The sequence below is a fragment of the Heliconius melpomene genome, chromosome 7, assembly GCF_056956725.1.
Source record: "Heliconius melpomene rosina isolate 202511_hmr_F chromosome 7, ASM5695672v1, whole genome shotgun sequence".
Classification (NCBI taxonomy): Eukaryota; Metazoa; Arthropoda; class Insecta; order Lepidoptera; family Nymphalidae; genus Heliconius; species Heliconius melpomene.
The window spans coordinates 3,972,192-3,989,996 of record NC_140395.1 but is presented as its reverse complement, the minus strand read 5'-3'; the positions used below and the strand labels follow the sequence as shown (position 1 = coordinate 3,989,996).

Sequence of the window (17,805 nt, the reverse complement as noted above, 5' to 3'; positions counted from 1 at the left end):
AATTACAAAAGAAATATAAATTGTACAAAGCTAACGCCATCTATCGGAATATTTATGAAATTCGATTTAATAATTTATTTCTTTTATGGCATATATTTTTAATATTGTGATATCACATACACCCTAAGAGTCTTTAATTTACTCGTGAAATTTCCAACAAAATACTTTAAGATATTTATAAGATCATGGCATATTAAGAGAAATTTTAATTAACTTAAATGAAACTAGATAGAGATAAAAAAAAAATCATATATTTTTTAAATAAATACATATTTCTTTAAAAATTCTTTGAGTGAGAATCGAACTCACAACAATCAGTATCAGCCACTTTAGTAAATATTTTTATCTATTGTATTATTTTAAAAGCATTCAATATTTAAAAAATATATTTGGATACAGTATGTTTATTTCTTTTTGATGTTTTATTAACTAAGTTTTTTTTATCTTAAACAATTTCCAAAGTAAGCAGAAAGAGACTAAAATACATATTAATCAATTTTGAAACCTGGCTTTTCTAACACCGTAAGTACTTAGACAAAGTTTAAATGATATTTATATAAAATATATCGAGTGGAATTCGAACCCACAGCCACTTTGTTAAACAAGACTTGTCTTTATAAAATTATAGAAAATTTCACAGAATGATTATATTATAAAAAAAATGACACAGTGGATAAATAAAATCACAAATTAAATAAAAGATTGTTTATTTCATTATATATTTTTTAAATGCATTCATAATATAAATAGTAAAAATTACATAAAAAATCTAAGCTAAATTATGATAAAATTTAGTCCATACATAGAATTTAAGAACTAAAATACAACTATTTATAATATTATAATAGCTTCACGCTAGCGCTTTCCGCTTATAGCAGGATATGCAGATTACTTATTTTAGCTTCACACTGTATCCTGCACATAGCACGCAGATTGCATCTGGAAACCTAGTGTTAACACACTTCTGTTCCCCACTTTTTGCCGTATTCAAAAGGCATTGCTTGTTCAATGGCGGAAGTTTTTTACAAGGAAGGACCACCAGATGGTATATTCATGGACATCTACAGCCTGACCCTGAACATATTCCATGTTGCCGGCCGTGAGTTTGAAAGTGCTTCAGCTCATAGCGCTCAGGTAAAACACCTCAGAAGGAAGATTATTCTACTTCCATAGAACTCTCCAAGTGTCAACTACAAGTGTCTGTTTACTAGAGCGAGGAAATGAAAATAATTTATTACCTCCAATGGGAATCGAACCCATGACCACGAAATCGTAATTATTTTACGCGCTGTAAAGCTACATTTTATTTCAAAAGAGTAGGTTATACAATAAAAGTGTTCATTTAAATATCGTTATTTCTGTATATTCACTAAGTATATTTTAACTTTCACATAACATTTTATAAATATATGCTTTATATTTACAGTCTTTTTAATTACTATATAAAATATGAAATAAATTATAGTCATAATGATAGATCAAATCACAAATTTTCACATTAAAAGTAATATATGTTATCAATTTATTACAATTTTATCCAAAAAACCCTAAAACAAATCTTCTCCATAATCATTCTTCTCCAGTAGATGAGACACAACACATGCCCTTATCAGTTCTCCGTCCAGTAGTGATAAACACCGGGCAAGAAGAATGACAAGGGCGTGTATATGTATCATTATTCTTCATGTAATTTCTTCATTTTTCGAATATATCACGCTTGGAAATAAAATTAGCTTCACGCGTTTTCCCGTATATAGTAGGATAGGCAGAGAGAACGTAGTGTTTATACATTTTGTTAATTTCTGTCCGCCCAAAGAGATATTGTGAATTGCGGCACTCCACGCCCCAGTGTATCTTAGCAGATCAAAAAATGAGTAGAAGTGGAAAAATATTACACTCTTAGAATTAAAGTTATAATAAAACAGAATATTTTTGAAGCTTCTGATTTCGATTAAAAAAAGAGAATATAAAACTAAATCATAAGATATAAAACAATTATTACAATTTTCCACAAATCATTATTTGTTGAGCTTTGCTACTTTCACATAATACATACATTTGCAAAAAATAACATAACATTACAAAAATATGAATAACATAAATTAATACAATTCATAATATATCAAGAATTCATAAATGAATACAACTAGGCACTACTAGGTCCTATTTAGTTTGTTCTTCTTGAAGTACTTGATGTAATTTTCATTTGCCGGCGTTTTACAACTACACTGTTCAACTAGTAGTAAAACGCAAGAAACGATGCCATATGAAATATCTTTGCTATATAAATGTATATCTATGTGTAAAAAAAAAATAATATAATCCCCACTATATGGAGGGTGTTCTAAGGAAGCTTTTCCACGCTGTATATCCCATATAGTAGAGTAGTGCATAAATATTTTAACCTAGTGTAAAGACACTCTGAGTTAAAACATTTAAATTGTTAACATACAGTCAAATGGGAATCGAACCCATAACTAACGCGTGTACTGATATAATTATTAAATAATTAATATTTAAACCAAAAAATATATATTTTGTAACAAGATTCTTTATAAGATCATTGCTTATAAAGAATATTATATTATACAACTAAAATAAACACACTAAATGACTAAAATATTACACGAAACCTTAAAAGATTCTGCCAAATTTCACGATCATCCAATCTTCATTCTTCTCCAAGCCGCAGTACTGTAACAAACGAAAGGCAAAAAGATAAATAAAAGGTATCAACAAAAAACTGACGCCCGATGTGGTACTCTTAATTACCAATCAAAATGTAAGAGATGGTTACAAGAGTTGATATTTGTTGACTTTCCTAGTTATTATTGCGGGTAGAACTATTTCAATTATTTGAAATTTTGGGATTGGTAGAGGAAAATATTGCAGTTTCACGCTGCATCTCGCATATGGCAGGATAAGCAGAGGGATAGTGTTGAGAAACTCTGTTCTCCATGTACCGTGTTACACCGTCTAGTGGTGGAACTCAACGCCGCGCTTTGTCTGCCAGAGCGAGGAAATGAAAATAATACATTTCTCCAAGTAGGGGTGTAGACTCCGGTGCGAAACAAGACAGAAAATTTATTTCTTTTATAATGATGAAGTAGTAAGAAAATGTTTATTATTAAAAAATATATTTAAGCATTTGTATTTAACCACCCAATAATACGTTGTATTTCTGAAAAGCCGAAAGGCAAGATGTAGTAACCTAACACTACGCCTATATCTCAAAAAAATATAAAGGATATCTATATAGATAAAATTCTTTACTGCAGTGACTCTGCTAATCGAAAAAAAAACATTAAAACCATCATTTTTTTATTCAAAAATGATAACCAAAATAAATGGACAACGAAATAGTATTAAAAATCCTATAGGTACTTAAACATCTAAATCATTATTACGCAAAGTAACGCCGCGGAGCCGGAGGATTAAAAATTATTACGTCAGATACAATTTAAACAGCAGTGAATTTGTTTTAAGATGTATAATTTTAAATATAAATTGAATTTATAATTATACATTATTAATTTGCTTATACAGTTAATAAAATTAACAAATAGTGACTAATGTTTCTGTTTTTCTAGTTAAAGATCAATATTGAAAGAAATGTATAAAACAATCACTTTTGGTATAACAAATTAATTAAAGGGACGCATAATGTAAGAACACATCTGTTTAACTAATCAAGATTATATTAGACATCTGCCAAGTCCCCTCACAATTACATCTTAAATCAAAATTTAAAATAGCTTCACGTTTTATTCCGTAAAAGAGGGCACTTAATGTTAAGACACTCCGTTCTCTACTTTCGAACGTTGCCCAGCTAGCGGCGGAACTCAACGCCGCCCTAAATTTATATAATTAGACAGACTTACATTAGACATCTGGTACCACTACAAAAATCACTTTTTCAAGAGAAATCACACAAGAGAGCTGTCAAATACAGTACTTTCGGTGTATAATCTATTACAGTACAAACGTAATGGGTCGTAGATACATTTCTCAGGGCACGCCCGATTAGATCGAAGGCACGGCGAGGTCTGAGTGTAATGGAGTCGACTGTCGCGACTTGGGCTTGTTGCGCTATTTGCCGCTAGGTGGCGCTTGCAGGAAAGGTTGGAAGTTTCTTATGTTGATTTTAGTCTTGAGGGTGAAACATTTAGGGATATTTTATAGAGAAACTATACTTTATTGATAAAGTAAGAAAGTAGTAAGTTTTTAGCCATTATACTTTTATTAATATAATTAAGGATTTGAGATGGAGTATATATTTTTAGATTCACGCTTTTTCCCGCATTTTGCAGGGTGTGGTTATTGTAAAGACATTCATATTCCCACTTTCCAGATATTTTTATACCTACGCTCAAAGTTCCCTCTTGTATACAGAATGTGTCATGTGTCATATACAAATGTTATTTATTTAATTTTAATTTAATTATATAATTACATGCACTAGTAAAAGTTTTCTATATAGTACAGTATAGCAATAAAAAAACATAATGAACATATGAAACGAAAAGTAAATAAAAAATAATATGAGAATTAACTGAATTACGATGAAAATAACGTATTTTTGAAACGTAGGCCTGTATCATTACGTACTGTATCATTAATTTATTTGGGCACATCACCGAGAGCCACTGCTCTATACGACCCACTCAGACATAGTCGAGTGCTACAATTAGTTCACAACATAATTTGGATAACAACAAAATGACACTACTGGTTGCTTTTGTGTTTATTCACGCTCTATCACGCATGTAACAGGGTAGGTCAGAATCTAGAGTTACGAGACTCCGTTCCCCACGCACCACCTAGTTTTTAAAACATTGACCAGAAACGGAACTCAACGCTGCGCTTTGCTTTTCGCCCCAAAGCGACATTTGGACGTTCCAAAAATGAACCATATAACTTTTTATTTCGAAAAAAATAATTTAACTTTAACTACCACCAAATGAAAATGGGAATCGAACTCACAACCTTTACTACCACAATCGCCTAAATGCCTAACGAGACATCACTTCATTACATTACATTGTTTGTCTAACAAAAACAATAAAAAAATAACATTTCAGCACTAACAGTTTCTAACGTTCACTATATATACATCAAGGCTCGTTATACTACGAGTATATGGTAAAAGTCAAACGTCCCGTTAAATTGTGTTTGAAAGGGCAACCCCCGCATTTAACTGTACTGCGATATGAAATAACAAGATGTGATTTTTTTTTGTTTTATTATATTCTATTCTTTATGCGTTACTAGCTTTGAAGGGCGTCGAGTAAGTTTTAGGTTTGAGTTTAGGAGGAATAGATAATTTTCGTTGAATTCCGCCTTTGAACACGCAATGTCTGATAAATTGGGCGGTAAGGGGGGATGGAGTGACTAGTGCTTAGTCATTCGATTAAAGTTTAGGTTAAGTTTAAAAACCCAGCCTTCACGTGCCTCTTTTTTCTCGATGTCGAGAATGGCCATCACTAAGTAGTCGTTGTGTATGTTACGAGTACATGGCACAGTCATATTGCGGGAGGTTACTTCGATCGAAAAATTATCATTTATAATTAGATTTTTTTACAGTTTCATCATTCAAATAGCAAAAAACCTTTGTGTCATCACATTCTATTCTCAAAATTCGGAAATTATCCTCAAAAATATAAGGGAATATCAATTCAATTATCAACCAGGCTGTCCATGTTTGCAGTACAGTCAAACTCCATAAACAAAACAAACACAAACATTAACAAAAAAAACACGACATAAAAAAATCCAATTCAATTCAATTCGCATTTCGGTTCCAACAAACTCGATTAGACCTAATAGTTGGTCAGATCGTAAATCTGTTGTGGTCGATTTGAGCCAGCTGTCGGTGCACGGCTATGGAGTTGTTCAACGTTTATTCTCGTATAAGGTCCAATAGATTTTTGCTATATTATAAATGATATAAATAGAGGACGTCATGGCGCAGGGGAACTGTAAATGCGTGATGGTTGTGGATTCGGTCTTCATCAAGCCACCAAGGAAAAGACCGGTGTTGAGTTCCGCCACTCAATACGAGTGCCTTGATAAATTTGGCTTAAAATAGGGCACGGAGTGTCTTAGCACTAGGTTCCCTCTGCCTACCCTCCAATATGCGGGATATAACATGAAGCTAGAGTCAAGAAACTCTGTTTCTCCCATATTTAATAGTTGCGAGTCGATTACAATACAAAAGTGAAACTTGATCCATCAGCGTTGAGCTCAAAGAATTGAATAGAAGTTGAAATCTAGGTAAGATCACTCGACGCGAACAAAGCCGCAGATAAAAGTGTCATTAATATAAATGCTGGAGATTGTTTCTGAAGTTGTAAGTATAGTATATACAGACTAGTTGTCGCCCGCATCTTCGCTTGTGTGAACGTGATATAGCATGAAGTTTATTCCCGTTTCTCCCTATCCTCTCAAAGGTTCTCTGAAATTTGACATGTTGGTTGCGGTTGAATTTCAGAGTTCTACGCCATGTAATTCCGGCTGAGCGTTGTCTATCAGTCAGTCAGTCAGTAACGAAGGAGTTTTCAATCTTTTTTCTTAGGCATAAAGAACCTGCAAACCCACGAAGTCTTTTTGGCAGGTGAGGTGGCATTTACACCATATGAAATATTAGAATAGAATGGTGTATCACAGGGTTGTATTCTATGCCCCAAAATTATCCTAATTTATAAAAACAACAACACCGATATATTCTCATAATAAAATATTATGTCTTTAGCAGTTCATAATTAAAAAAAATCTTATATAACATTAAGCTTATATAAATCAAAAACTAAATGAAATAAAGCGGTCATATCAAATTGAATCCATAATTGCTGGTAGCATTGTGGTCGCTGTGGTCATTCTATTTTATATATCAGTTTAACAATATGTTATGATTAAAACTATTATTGGTGTACGCGAATCAGTGAATCCGATATGATAAATTATTGAGGCCGTGATGGCGCAGCGGCACGCTGTCTGGCTGTAAGCGTGTTGGTGGTGTGTTCGATTCACTCGTATCAATTTACTTGGGATAATTGACTGTTTTTATTTTCACTTTCTAGTGACAAGGCAAAGTGAGGCATAGTCTTCCGCCACTCAACACCTCTGCCTACTCTGCTATGTGGGATATACAAAGTAAAGCTAAAAAATATTAATAGTAATTTTTTTTAGTATCTTACAAAACAATGTATATATCATCATACAAAAGACAATCAAATAAAAGAAAGAAAAAAATATAAAAAAATGCTAAAAAATATGTTAATACAATGTATACATTACATATTTCTTTTGCCAAAAATGATAATTTACATTCTTATACTGATTCCATTCTCGTATAAAAAGAAATGTTAGTGAAACATGACAGAATCAGTTTTTTCGTACTAATATTAAACTTTATTTAGCACACTAATACTTCATACAATACCTATAAATACATACTAGTATATTGACAAAAATATGGTTAAATAACGAAAATAACAAGGAAAATCCCTTCATAACGATCACTATTTATAACGTAAAATGGTTAATGGCGACAGAAAGAGGTCATAAGAGGTCGTTAATAAGACGGAATGACCCTCAGAGGTCATTACGACGGTATCGGTGTGAAGTTTAAATCAATTTATATTTCACACCAATTTGTGTTAGCCCCTCTTTATAGTAATTTATTAAGAATTATATTATTATACCATCTACCCATCACGGCTTCGCCCGCTTAATCATATAGAAATATTATATATTTTTTTTTGGTTCACGTTGTATCCTATACGATGTTGGGTAGGCAGAAGGAATCTGAAATCTAGAGTTAAAGAGTCTCAGGACAAGGCAAGTTTTTATTTTAGAGCAAAATATTTCAATTTTAAGATAATATTTCTAAAGATCTAGATATTTTAAAACCGAGATGGGCTTTCAACATTTTATGTGTAATAAAGACAAGTTTCTAAGGGAGACGTGCCGAAAAACGCTGTCATTTTCATGTAAACTACCTACCCTCATTGTTCCACTTGGCGAAAGGGCGATGGAACGTTTTATATTCGTACACTACTAACGATCCACACGCGGCTTCGCCCGTTTAAAGCTATTCTTATATTTTAGAGGAATTATACGAAATGTTTACATAAATTATATATAAGCTATGTTACGGGAAAGTTTTTTCTAAATTCGTTTAGTACTTTTTGCATGAATGTGGAACATACACCTATCCTTACAAATTATGCAATTGTGATGCTAAAAAAATATAATACAATATAAGACATTACCCTTTTGCGTGCAATCTGGTAAAAAAAGGGGGAGGCCCCTTTACTAAATGTTAACAACTTTGATTCCCAAAACTCTTATCTGACAAAGATAACAAAATAAACAGCCATCAAATTTATTTTAAATGTCATTTTGACATTTGCGAAATCATTATACACCGTAAATTCGCGTCCCCTTATTATGTAGGGCGCCTATTTATTATGGGCTTTCACTCTAAATTGATAAAATGCCTGCAAATTAAATGTTACTTTCAATTTTCATCTTTAAAACGAGTTGTAGCAGCTGTCACTAGTTATTTTCCATATTAACTAATAATAAAGAGGTAAATAGGTCGACTTTATACGTATATTTTCTTATTAAATATTCAAATAAACTGACAAAAAATCGGTTGTATTTTTTTATAAAATAAATAATATTTATATGATTCACATAATTTTTCTTTCATTGAAAAGAGTTACACACCAGAGGTCATCCGATCTTGATGGAAAATATTAATGGGAAAATGGAGAACAGAGTGTGTTAACACTAGGTTGCCTCTGGCACCCCTGCTATATGCGGGATACAGCGTGAAGTTTAAAAAAAATAATAATAATAAAATGTAACATAGATGAACACTGAACACCTTAATATTTTTTATAGCCAGCAAAGCTTAAATCAACATATCTCATATAAAATTGATAAGCAAAGGCATGAAACGGCGAGCAGAAAGTTACACATGTACGCTTTTACAGTATCCCCGTAAGAAATCAAAGTTTAATTTATACGTCTCATACATACTGTGTTTTTTTAGCTTTACGATGTATCCTGCACATAGCAGGCTAGATAGAGGGAACCTGGGAGCCTAGTGTTAAGACACTCCTATCCTATTTCCCATTAAGACACTTCCGGTCCCGATTTTATGAATATCGGAACTTAACGCCGCGCTTTGCCTCTAAATCAAAGCGAAGAAGTGAAAATATTATATATTTAATTTCCTCGAGTTCATTTTATTCTTTAAACACAACAAATATATATAAAAGTACAAAAACAATTATTTTACACTTTTTGGGGTCCCACGTTGGGCGCCAATGACATAGCATTCATACCCTCGTCAAAGCTCCGTGCTCGGAATTAACACGGCCTTTCTCATTAGTTGGTTTAGTTGTTAATATGCTATATTACTTGACTTAGACTAAGCGGCTGTCATATAACGGCTAACTATTGAACTTGTTGGATTATTGAAAACTGTCAGTTTGTTTGTGCTGTCAATCTCGGAAATAAATGATAGGATAGGATGATTTTAAATTTTAACGGTGCAGTGACTGCCTAAGAAGCGATGGATGTGGGTTCGATATCTATTTGGAGGAGTGTATATTTCCTAAACAACACCACCCTTTTACAGCTTCACGTTTTTTGGCGTAACTCAACGCCGCACTATGCCTTACGACGAAAATATTTAAAATTTTCTTAATTTTTTTTTTGTATAAATCTATACAATATAATTGTCTAAAATATTTTTGGAAAACGTACAAGACTTACAACGTTACGGGACTCGAACCCGCGCCACTTGGCCACTGTCCAAGAATAGTTCTCCAGAGCCCACACAATAAAGCCTTCTCTTACACATTAACCAACCGACAATCCCCAGACGTATAGCACACATCACATCAGCGTAGTTTACACAGAATTAGGCCCAAGCTTAGATTAAATCCGACAATTTTTGGCGTTTATACAAAACAAAACAATTCTCGGGGGTACTTAAAATTTCATAGAGCACGCCCATCAACTAACTGAATGTATGTAGAAAGGTTTAATTTTAACTATTTTGGTTACGGGATTAAGTGTATAATGCAAAAAGAGGTTTAAAGTATTCATTACATGTGAAGGTTGGAAATGTTTATTCACTGAAGTACGTTATTCTATTTAAGAATACTATAGTGAAGAATTTTTTTACCTTCACGCTGTATCCCGCACGGCAGGGTAGAGAAAAATTGCCTAGTGTAAAGACACTCCGTTCCTCACGCACTGCATTATTTTCGAGACATTGAGTGTTTCGGAACTCCAAGCTCTTTGCCATGTTACCAGATCGGAAAATCCGGAAAATGGAAATAATTAATTCCCTTGAGTGGAAATCGAACTTACAATCATAAAGCAGCATGATATAAAGTCTAGTTCAATGTAAATTATAAAAAAGATATAATATTTACAGAAACAATTGTTCCATTTTTCATTTAGTATTAGCATTTCAACAATGTATTGTTATACAAAATACAAAGATGAATCGTTCATTCTCTTCCACCCATAATTCTTGATTAAACTGTTTGAAATATTATAAGGTGGCTTTATTGTTACTAATTCCAGCTACGCTCAGCTTTCGGATTAATCCTATTATTATAAATGGAGAAAATGCTATGGAAGACAAAGGGCGGCGCTGAGCTCCGCCACTTAAAATGCAATAAATGGAGAAAACTTGACAGAAAGTGAGGGACGCAGTGTCTTATATAAAACGTGAAGCTGCTAAAAAAATCAGTCAGTGATCCGACCGACTCTCTCACTACATGTGATGGTTATCATTTTATTCCTGATTTGAGATATTTCATTCCGGATTGGAATCGATCCCATAACCGTCGCGCTAGTTGTCAGACGGCCTATTTCTCTTAATCCCAAAAATTGAACCTTGAATCACAAACTCTAGGCCATCTGTAAATTTTAAGTACCCAAACTAGTTAGATTTCAGAGCAATAAACCGCATAGAGCATAGCATGTGGGGGACAGATGAATTGATGCCCACTACAGAATAGTATTAACATGCATACTACCCTAATTTATGACCATGTATTATGTTGATATTAGGAACTGTGCCTAATTGTTTAGGTCTAGCGGTTGATGACCTGCTCGTATTGTTTTGAAAAACGCTCACTGGAATGGAAAATGAAAAGAACAGAGTGATTTGCTACTTATTTGATGTGTAAACTAATAATAACACATAAATTCGTAAGAGAATCAAATTTAGAATTGTTAGAAATATTGAAACAAAAGTCAGTAAGGCTACAAAATTTTATAAACAGTTTTAATTTTATTAGTATAGAAGTATAGATAAATAGATAACCCACCCACATTCCTTTAATAGTAACTACAATCAAATCACTAATCAAAGAACACTTTCCTCAATCAAATCAGAAATGAAAAACAAAAACGGTTACCACCCCCCCCCCCCCCCCCCCATATAACAGATCTCAGCATCCCTTGGGGAATGGAAATTAACCAACGATATAACATAACGTGGTAAATAATAAATATAATTCGACCGTACCAAGTCCATCATATCAAAACAAAAGCTGTTATAAACCCTGTGAATATTTTACGAGCCATTCCGGGTTCACGTGTGTAGCAATCTGATGGGTTCTCTCAGGGAGGTATTTTGGTGCCGTTTTAATAAACTATGCATGCGAGTTTGTATTGACGTAGCGGTGTGGCGCCATCTGGGTGGCGTTTAGTTACGCTATTCGGTGGTAGATGGCGTTATTATATGAAATGTTCTGAAATGCAAATTGCGTGGAAATCATCACAGTCGAACACTACTAATGGAAATAAAATTTCCGCTTAATCAAAATAAGAATTATAGAAAATATATTCCAGAATTAAAATTCAATTGATATTAAAGGCCCATTTTCATGAATATACCTAAATTAAACATTGATGTGATATGTAAGTCTATCTTACTTAGATTCTAATAACATTATTTAATTTGATGGGTGTGAGAATGAGATCAGAATTTCCCAAGACGCTGGCTATGTTATAAATTTAGACAAGTTTACTATAGAACTGAATCTAGATCTAATAACTTAGTCATCAATTTATGACTCAATTGAATTTACTAAGTTTCTATCTATTCTTTTTCTATTGTATATTAAATAATAATAAGAAAACTACAATTGTAAAGGTTAGTTCACAATGGCGGGCTTATCTCTAAAAAAAATTCGTACAGCCAACCCTTGGAAGTGGATGAGAGTCAAACTGGTGAAGGAATAAGACCACAAATCTGTGAAAAAGTAAGAATTAAAATTAAAAATATAGTTACTTAAAAACTAGCAATCCAGATGGCTAACAAAGAGAAAGAATTTAGTGATGCATCACACCGTTCTCAACTTTTCAAAAACTTTTTAGAGAAATGCCGCGCTTATTTATCATATTTGTGTAATAAAGCAATATATAATTATTATATACCATATAAAATTAAACTAAACAGGAACTTCACTAAAAATCTATAACAACACAAATATGTCAAAGCACAGAAAAAGAACCCACGACCACTTCACAACGCCTCTGGACAAATCAACCTTTAAGGTCAATCAACCAACAGAATTACTCAACGTAACAGCTAATTTGATTCTCCGTTGTGGCAATCAGGTGAATACTCACTGGGATAGGCTATGATGAGGTTAATAAAGTATTCATGGGTGTTTGTATTGACTTGGGTGATTGTGGCGCTATCTGTTCTTTATATGTTCAGTTAATGCTATTCGGCGATAGATGGCGTTAGATGTTAGTGTATTATTACTTTATATTAATATTATATTGTAATTTGTACTATATTTTATTTAAGTTTCTATGTGATAGTTTGCTGTTTTAATAATATAATGAAAATTTTATGTTTATACTTAAACTATAATTGCATTTGTGCTTACATATTGTAAGTATATTAAATTTTGCGTGGTCTTTTGGGCGTAAAATCAATAATCTCATTTATATGCGGTCCTACTGGTATTTTGAGAAATCCTCCCTTATAGCTGCTGCTCCCAGTAAGCTACATACGTGACAAGTTTCACCTTTTAAGTCTAATAGTTTCGGCTCTGCGTTTTCCGTCAGTCAGTTAGTCAGTAACGGAAGTTTTATATACTCGTATGTTAGTAAGATATCTATCTATACACTATATGTACATAATCGTAATATGTACCTATGAATATTATCTATATGTAAGTATATTATCTATAATTTACAACAAAATATTTTTTTGCTTCACATTGTATGGCAGCATTTGGCAGGACAGGGAGTCGTCTTTAAGCTAGGTTTCCAGGTCCCCTACCTGAGAACCTAGCGTAAAGACATTCCGTTCCCGTTAAGACACTTGCGTTTCCTACTATCCGTTGCGGAGTGGCGGAACTTAGCACCGCGTTTAACATTTACAATCGCATTTTTTTCTGGAAGAACAAACAAACCAGATTTCTTTTACAACATCAAATCAAATATTACATCGTTAAACAAATTTCCTTTACAATAATTAACTTAAACGTTATAGTGATTGACGACTATTACCCGTGAAGGTAACGAGTTCGATTTCAATCAGTTAAGTATATTAAAAGACCCGCTAAATGTGAAATTGTAACCACACCTAGGTTAGTATGAGTGTTCGAAAGTATTCGATAGCAACTATCGAGTAGTAACATCATTGTTTTAAAATATTCTATTTTTATAACATACACCATTATGGTGCAGATTATATGAGTCTAATTATTCGCGTTGGCTGTAGGGTCGAATCTTTTTCGAAATATTTTTTGTATATAAAATAATAACAAAGAACGTACAGACGGAAACTAATAAAGTTGGAATTTGCCATGAAGGTAGATTAAGGACTGTAGGCAAAACTAAGGGGGAATTTCTCGAAATTTCTACGCAAATGGAGAACGGAATATTCCATTTTACGTCTTAAAATCAGCAAAGAAAAGGGCGGGCGACGATTACTACATCAATTTTTAGTTCCATATTAAAATACAAACTATAACACCTACAGTTATCATACAAACGTGCCTACTACAGTTTCAGTGTCATGGTACGGGCACACAGCATCCACGCCCCATCTCATCTCATTTCATCTCATCTCATTTCATCTCATCTCATGTAATCTCATTAGTGAATGTACCTACGAAGTAGAAGTGGAAACAATACGAAACGATTCGCAGATGATAAAAGGAGGTTTGAAAAACTTCAATATGAATTTCTCATTGCGAAAATAAAAAAAATATAGCTTTATAGAGCGGTATGGCTGTGTTGTTTATGTTGTTTTTAATATATATGATAGAGTTCTTTAAGTTTAGTTAATTGCTTTTTGAAGGTTTTGGTAGATATTTGCCGGATGGTATTTGAGTGTTAAAAGAAGAAATTTGTGATTTTATTTAGCATTAAGGATAGGCAAAGGGAACCCAGTGTTAAGACACTCCGTCCCTCACTTTCAGCTCAGTTTTTAAGACATTGTGTGTTGAGTTAAAGAACTCAACGACGTTTTTATCTTGTTACCAGAGCTCAGAGCAAGGAAATGAAAATAATTCATGACCACGAATGGTAATTAAACTCACAACCATTGTATTTATAGTCAGACATTGTTGCCACGACGACCAAAAATTAAAAAAAAATAATATTTTAAACAAATAATATTTTTTATAAATAACCAAAAAAAAATCTTAAATTCGTTTAAAAATTTATCGCATCAAATGTCAGTATACATCATTACGTTTAAAATTCTAACCCCTTTTTGGGTGTACAATTTTTGAAGTGTCAAAATGGCCCGAGGCGATTTGGGGTGATATTAAATTAAAAATTTTGCTTTAACACTGTTTTAGCGGATTTTAACTGGAACGGTTTTCCGTTGGTAGTGGGTTCGATATACCCTCGGGGTGCTGTGTATTTAAATTAATTCAGTCAGGATTGGTTATATACACGGAGTTAAGTTCCGCCTTCATACTCTAAATATCCAGATATTTGATAATAATTTCAGCTTGATACTCGTACCTCCACGCGATCTTCATATAAATGGTTGTGACAGACGGCCATCAAAGTGATCTTATAAGGGTTCAGTTTTTTGTTTGGAGGTACAGAATCCTAAAAACTCCCCTCTTTTTAGCTAAGGGTTGAAAAATTCGGAAACAGATCAGAGAGGGTTGGCCGAGTTTCGAAGTTCATTTGGTTAATAATTTTGTAATTATATTTAATTACTGGATGTGGCTGTTTTTTACACAAGTATATTATTTTTTTTAAATATATATTCTGTTTAGTTATCTTACTTTATAATATTATAAATATGAAAGTTTGTAAGGATGGATGTATGTTCTACTTTAAAAAAAAAACATGAACTACTGAATGAATTTAGATCTCGAAAATTAGTAGGTGAGTGGGAAACTTAGTGTCTTAAAAGGTACCATTTGCCCACTTTACTATATATGGGGCACTGCGAGAAGCTAATATATCATAAAATTATGAAAATCATATAATCTTCTATATATTATATATATAGAACCGTCTCTAAGTAAGACATACATATATGTATAATATTTGATATTGGGAAAGGAAAGCTTATGAACAAACATCCTCCACATATATTATCGACATCGTAGCGTTAAACAAAATTACTTTTTTGCCCTAAATTTAGTTCTCTACAATCTACGTATATCTATAATGATATTGAAAAGCTGACGTATGTGTTTGGTTGAACGCGTTAATCTCAGAAACTGTTAATTAATTAACTGTTAGTTAATTATTTTTTTTAATTTACTAACAGTTAAGTAACTAGAAGTTAATTTAAGGCTAATCCACTTATAGAGGACCATGTTGTGTATGTATTGTAAACTAAGGTAAAAGTTATCTCAGGCATTCAGAATGTCTCCTGTACCATACTCTTAGTTATCTCCATTTGAAAATGAAACAGGAAAATATTTAAAAACATCTTTTTAGCTTCACGATGTATCCCGTATATAGCAGAGGGAACCAAGCGTTAAGGAAATACGAGTAAATGGAAATATTTAATAACTGATTCCCCCGAGTTGGAACTGAACCCCGGACCGTTTACAGTAACACTTCTTCTATAATATTATATAAGTAGGTAAATTATAATAAAATGTCCATTTGCAACCCCTTGCAACCGCCAAAATTTAACAAGAATTTAGTTTGTTTAGGATCACAGGAGAACGTAATTAGCGTGTTTGTTTGTTTGTCCCACCCTTTGAGGTGCAATCGTTTTGTATGCGGTCGGCACTTTGCCACGTACGAGTAAGTAGTGCCCGTATCGGGAGACGTGAATTTAATTATTTTTTAAGTTTTATACACATTTAAACGACGGGCGGGCGACCCGCTTACGGCTTCGCCCGCTTAAGCTTCTTGCAATATTTAGGTATAGACAAATTAAAATAAAAAAAAAATGCGTAAAAAAATGTGTTATTCTGATAAGCTAAATTACTGTAAAGTTTCCTCTAAATCCGTTCAGTAGTTTTTGTATGAAAGTGGAACATGCTTCCATTCTCATAAACTTTGACATTTATAATATTATTAGGTTCTGGCCCGTCGTAGAATGGAATTAACCAAGATCCATATCCTACGTGCCCGATTAACGTAATTTAATATAGCTTTCGTCGACAAGCGGAAACAAATATAATTTTAATATAAAGAGCGAGGAAATTATTATAACTCTCCTTGGAGTGGAACACACTTAACACTAGGTTCCCTCTGCCTACCTTGCTACATTCGGAAAACAACATGAAGCTATAAAATAACCAAAAAAATTATAATTCAATTAACAACATGGGTATTACTAATTTGTTTTTCTACAATATGAAGCACATGCTAGAGCATTGCGTCAGTCTTTTAAATAGAAAAATAAAAAATCTCCTAAACACTATTAAGAATCATGACGCAACACAAAACTCTACATCACCGGAAGTGAACCCTGTACTAGATAACATATTGGAAGTAACTATAATTTGATCATATGTTCTGAGGATATAACGTTAGACACATACCGAGAGATAGTCTTTACTTGTCAAAACGCGGCGTTGAGTTCCGCCACTTAACACACAATGTCTGGAAAAAATTGGCCATTGATACCAGAGCGACGATATGAAAATATTAAATATTGCATTCCCCCGTGTGGGAATCGAACCCAGAACCGCCACGCCCCTGCACCACGACGGCTTCTCATTTTATTATTATAAAAGAAATAGAAAAATAATATTCCCAGTAAAAAACCCAGTGCTTGTTTCAGTGCTATTCATTGCGGCGTATTGTTGAGCTTTCTTAGAGTTGTAATTAAAATTTTACGGAATAGCGAGAAAAAAAGATATTTTACTGTTTTATAATATACTAGTCGTCGCCCACAATTTTGTTTACGTGGACTTAAAGACGTAAAACGGGAAATACCATATTTTTCCCCAATACTCCCTCTAACATACTTAAATGTTAAAATTAAACTTCCTAATTCCAGTGGTTCATTTGTGCGTTGTCTGTCAGTCACATATAGAGGTATGTGGTTAGAAGACGCAAATCTCGGGACCTAGTAATACGAATTGAAAAAAAATATTTTTAGATCATCTTCTTTCTATATTACTGTATACTAGCGACCTGACAACGCAACTTCGCCCGCTTAACTGATGTGTAAGCTATATTTTTTTAAAGCTTAATCTAACTTCGTTCAGTACTTTTCGCATGAAAGTGAAACATTTAATATTATTTTATACATTTAATAAACAAATCACCCAGAAAGGCTATATTAAATAGGCTATTTGCGAAAGA

At 33.0% G+C, this 17,805-nt stretch overlaps 1 long non-coding RNA gene across 1 annotated transcript in view; it reads right to left on the bottom strand.

Moving 5' to 3' along the window:
• Positions 1-710: 710 nt before the first annotated feature.
• Positions 711-17,805, bottom strand: part of LOC146537388 (uncharacterized) — a 38,521-nt gene continuing 21,426 nt past the window's right edge. The window contains exon 3 of the long non-coding RNA XR_014878161.1: positions 711-2,694. This is a non-coding gene — a long non-coding RNA (uncharacterized LOC146537388). The remainder of the gene's footprint in view (positions 2,695-17,805) is intronic.